The sequence below is a fragment of the Dinoponera quadriceps genome, unplaced genomic scaffold (genome assembly GCF_001313825.1).
Source record: "Dinoponera quadriceps isolate SergipeBrazil2010 unplaced genomic scaffold, ASM131382v1 scaffold2396, whole genome shotgun sequence".
NCBI classification, from domain to species: Eukaryota; Metazoa; Arthropoda; class Insecta; order Hymenoptera; family Formicidae; genus Dinoponera; species Dinoponera quadriceps.
Window position 1 is genome coordinate 19,555 of NW_014556418.1, and position 5,140 is coordinate 24,694.

General features: G+C 45.9%; 1 pseudogene; it reads left to right on the forward strand.

Annotated features, from left to right (window-relative positions):
- Positions 1-1,018, forward strand: LOC106747352 (annotated as a pseudogene).
- Positions 1,019-5,140: the final 4,122 nt, after the last annotated feature.

The window sequence follows — 5,140 nt, forward strand, 5'->3', positions numbered from 1 at the left end:
ATGAAACAGTCGGAAATTCGCATTATTATGAAATATGAGTTCTTACGTGGAACTACGCAGACCGTGCGAAACATTAATAGTGTATTTGGCTGTAGTGTTACTACTCAGCAGACAGTATCAAATTGGTTCGCCAAATTTCGTACAGATAACTTTGACCTCATAAATGAGCCTCGCGGTCACCCAGAATCAAAGGTCAATAATGACGAACTAAAGATCACGGTCTGACCCATCTCAGAGTGCCTATGAATTATCGTTGAAGTTTGGTGTTAGCAAACAAACAATATGAACTTATTTAGCTCAAATCGGTAAATTGAAAAAGTTGGATAAGTGGGTTCGACATGAACTGAATGAAAAACAGAAACAAACGCGTTTGTAAGCTTGCTTGATGTTGCTTTCTCTTTACAAATCTGATCCATTTTTTAATCGAATTGTTACTTGTGATGAGAAATGGATCCAATATGACAATTGCAAACGTTCAGCACAGTGGTTGGACAAGGATTAATCATCAAAACACACTCCAAAGCGCAATATCCATGAAAAGAAGCCGATTGTGAGTGTTTGATAGTGTAGCGCAGATGTGATCCATTATGATTTCATGAAACCTGGCGCATCGATCACAGCAAAAATATACTGCAACCAACTGGACGAAATGATGCAAAAACTTAAAGAAAAACAGCCTAGATTGGTCAACAGATCGAATCCTATCTTATTATATGATAATGCTAGATCACACACTGCACAAATGCCTATGGCAAAAATACAGGAATTGGAGTTGAAACTTCTTCATGATCCTCCATACTCACCAGACCTAGTCCCCACTGATTACCACTTCTTCCGCAATTTGGACAACTTTTCAATAGGAAAACAATTTAATTCCGACAATGCTGTAAAACTGGCCTTCCAGGAATTCATTGACTCTCGTCCGCCAGGGTTTTATACCACCGGCCTGAACAACTTGCCGCTTAAATGACAAAAATGTATAGACAATATGGGTGCATACTTTGATGAAATAAAATAATTCCTTATATTTGTAAGTTATCAACCAACTTTGCCTTTTTTTCTACAAATTTCATTGACGACCTGATATATATTGTGACGTTGCAGCTCAAGAGCGCATGTCACAAAGAATTTTTACGAATTGAGGAATCGCGATTTCCTCGATTTGTAAGACTAAAAGCGATCAATAGAAATTCGATGAGTCGCGGACGAGGTCGAAGTGGCCGTCTCAACGGCATTTATACGAACGGGTGACATCGTGAATGTCAGTGTGTTCTGTAAGCTAGTAATGAACGATTCTCTGTCCCTTCTTATAATTTCTTCACTGCTATTATCACATGCGGTTCTAATCCGTTTTTTCATGTCTTTTATTGTGTCTTCTATTATGTTGATATTGTGGGCATGTCGTTGTAAACTTCTAATTTCACCGTATTCCCCAAAAACAATTTAGCGATGTAAGGTCCGGCGAAGGCCATCGAATATCTGCACTATGACCGATTCAGCGTTGCGGAAATATTTGGTCTAGTGGTGGGCTATTAATGCATTGTGTGCTGGACAACCATGTTCATGCTGAAAAAAAAATTCGATTTCTTTGTGATAAGGAAACGTTTTTCAGTAAATTAGGTAATTCTTTAGTTAAAAAATTAGTATATTTGTCGTCATTCAAAGTGCTATTGATAAAATATGGTCCAACAATGTTATCACCAAGTATTTTTCACCACGTGTTGAGAACGCTCAGATAGGGTAGAGGAGCGAGCGCCGATTCAGTATGCCGAAAACGGTGGAGAATTAACGCGCGGGATAGTCGCGGGATAGTCACGTGCTGCATGCCACGAAGGGGACCCTCCTTCAACGTTGACGCGAGAGCACGAATGCGCTATGCAGAATGGCGCGTGCGAAGTGCTTGTCCCTCGGCCTTTGCCTACGGTCGCGGTAGGATTCGTGCTGCCTAGGCGCGATGAGCGTGGCGAACGATTCGCCAACGCGCGAAAGGCGCGAAATGCCCTTTGTAAGGCGGCTCGCCGCCGGGTTACCCCATTCTTCCGAGCGGAGTGGAGCTATGCTTTTGGTAACCGGTAGGTCACCCTGAAGGCCTTTCCGGACCCTTTGACGCACGCACGGCGCTGCGGGGAGGTTTTCTCTGCCCCGAACGCTAAGTCCTTCGTCGGGAGTGCGCTTTAGGTGCCGCCAGCGACCTACCTGGCCGGCAATGTGCAGTGCTTGAGGTGAAGGCGTCCTCGTACGATCCACCTTGCTGTCGCTGTAGGTGTTCTTGCTGTACGACGCGAGCTGGCCGTCAGCGACCCACGTTTCTGACGGTCATTGGCTGTTGCTCTTGCGACAGACTCGGGGTCCTCCGTGACCCACTGTGCCGATGATGGTCGGTGGTCGCCGATGTGACTTATTTGGGTCCTCAATGACCCACGATGCCGACGATGGAAGTCGGACTAATCGAACTTCTCCGAGATTTGACTCTGGTGCTCTGCGAAGAAGGCTTCTCTGCCGCCGACGACCGGGCGTGCTCCAAGAATCTTCTCAACCCGAAGGTAGATATTGGAGACTCCGGATTACCCGTACCTAGAGACGAGCTGTCATGCTCCGCGATAACACCGAGCGCTGCCAGAGAATTGGCCCTTGGTCAGGGCGTGAGCTCTTTCTTCTAAGCTCGTGGGCGCAGGAAAACGGCGTCTACCGTTCCCGAAGGCGATGTCCATCGCGCTCGTCGAGCTATGCTCGACCTTGAACTTAATTGGGTGTGGAGCCGATTAATGGTCCGGCCGGAGGTGCTTTGCGGACAAATCTTCCGGTCCTTCGCCAGGAAGATCTTGTAGCGTTCACGGTCACGAATACGGAACGAGGTTCCGGCACCAGGAAAGTATTGAAGGATGACCATCACTAAGACGACCATACAATACCCGAAACACACAATCGAAAATGCACGCTAAGCGTATGCTCACCGTTCTCTCCACCTGAGTGCTATGACAGACGAGAACAGTCTCCCCGAGCATTTTTACGAAGCACTCTTATATACCTGCCGACGAGCGAACGCCGAACAACTAGCTTGCGGGCGAATCACCCGGGCGGCGTGCCGTCTCGCGGCGTGCGCCGCTAGCTGCGGCGGCGAGAGTCCAACGCGCGCGAGACCATCTCGTCTGGCGCGCTATAACCCAGCGATCGAGCCTAGCTCGATCCGCAACACCACGTATTTATACTCTGATGAACGCTGATGTTCCACTTGTTGGAGCCATTTCGGATTTTCAGTACATCAGTAATGCATAATATAAGTATTCAGTTGTCCATAGTTGATAAAAGTAGCTTTGTTAATAAAGAGAACGTCGTAAAATTTCTGTTCCTTTGTATTTGCTACAACATCCATGTAATAAAAGCAACACGATTCTCAAAATTGTAACCATGAAGCTCCCGATGTAAGGAAATATGTAACGGATGAAATTAATGACGTTTCAATATTCGGTGTACACTTGATTTGGAAATGTTTAAAGAACGTTCAATTTTTCGACAACTTATAGTAAGATCAATGGTATTGACTGTAAACCAATACAAAAGTTTTAGCATTTTCTCAAGTAACAGGCTTTGATCGTTTTCTTTTCAGTGATTTAATATTATCTGTTTCACAAAACAATTGAACAATGCGGTCAAAACTTTGTCAAGAAAGATGATTTCTCTCAAGGTATCTTTTTGCGTACAATCGAGAGGTTTGTATTGAATTCCATCCATCCTCATTGTAAATTATTTAATATAAATAATAGTATAAAAGTATAATAGTATAAAAAAACTATTTCTATCTTTTCTGCATCACTACAATACCATTTCTACACAAATAACGTTATCTTTCAGAATCATTTATTCGAATAAATCATAAATTCCTATAGCATATTGATTGTAGTAAACGAAAGAAAACGAATTTGAATGTTGATATTGAAGCTACAAGAAACGTATTTACAGTTATTATTCAGAATTCAAGAACATTTATGGAATTACTAGAGAATAATATATCCTTTATGAAATCTTTTAGAGTATACAAAAACGCTCCGCTCGTGTCAAAAAAAATCACTGATATTACTTCCCGGACAAACCATGTATCTCTCTCTCTCTCTCTCTCGCCCTCTCCTTGACCGTGCTCAGCTTTCTTTCTGGCTCGCTCACTCGCACCACCGCTCTCGCCGACAATCTTTTTACGCTCGCCAAAACGTTGCCGAGAAAAACTCGCACGAAAAAACAGATGAATATCGCGAGAGCAGGAAAATCTTGCTTGAACCGACAAAGAATCTTACGTGAACCGATAACAATCTTACGTGAGCCGATAATAACTTTACATGAGCCGAGAAAAAATCTCCTTCCACCGGGGAGGCTGCTGATTTTAAGCAGCCTTCCGCTTATTTGGTGGTTCCAAAATCCCCTCCTCGAAAGCCGGATTTTTGCCGGCGGTTACCGAGTCGCCTTCCTGGCCCGTCGCTTCACCTCCGGCCTATCTTGGCGCGGTACCGCGGCTCCTGGCTTCTCGTCCTTGTGCGCGACCTCGGCCCCCCGGCCTTACCGCCGCCGAGGGATCGGGACGATAGCACAGGCAGTAGCGGCTCCTCGACAGTCGGCGAAAGGTCAGATTAGTATTTGTCCTGACACGCGTAACGTGCCACGACAGGCGACCTCAGCCCTTAGGCTATACGCTACCAAACATCTATTCTATCTTTCCAGCTTTGGCAACCACTGACAAGAAAGCGGGCGATGGAAAAATCCAGCAGCGTCTGCGGGCATACATCGCAGAATGGGCAGTTCGGCCGTGACCGTACGCGCCTTACTACCCTCCAACTGCGCGCGAGGTGTGCGGTAAACCGCTAGCCCCCACGCGGCCTGCGCACGTGCCACGCCCACGGGGATCACGGGGAGGCCTGCCCATTTGTGTCCCGATCTTGGACACACGCTCTGACCCTATTGACTCTATTGATACTTTGGACAGGTAATAGGATTAGGTGTTCTAAATGAAATGGGATATGACTGGATGCAAGGATGCGAAGATCCTGCTCGTCAGCCATTGGATAACGGGTGGGACCCTGCCTAGTTTGGAAGCTAACCTCTACCCAGGAACCCAGCTAAGAATGCCTAAACAACCCGAACGTGTGGTGAG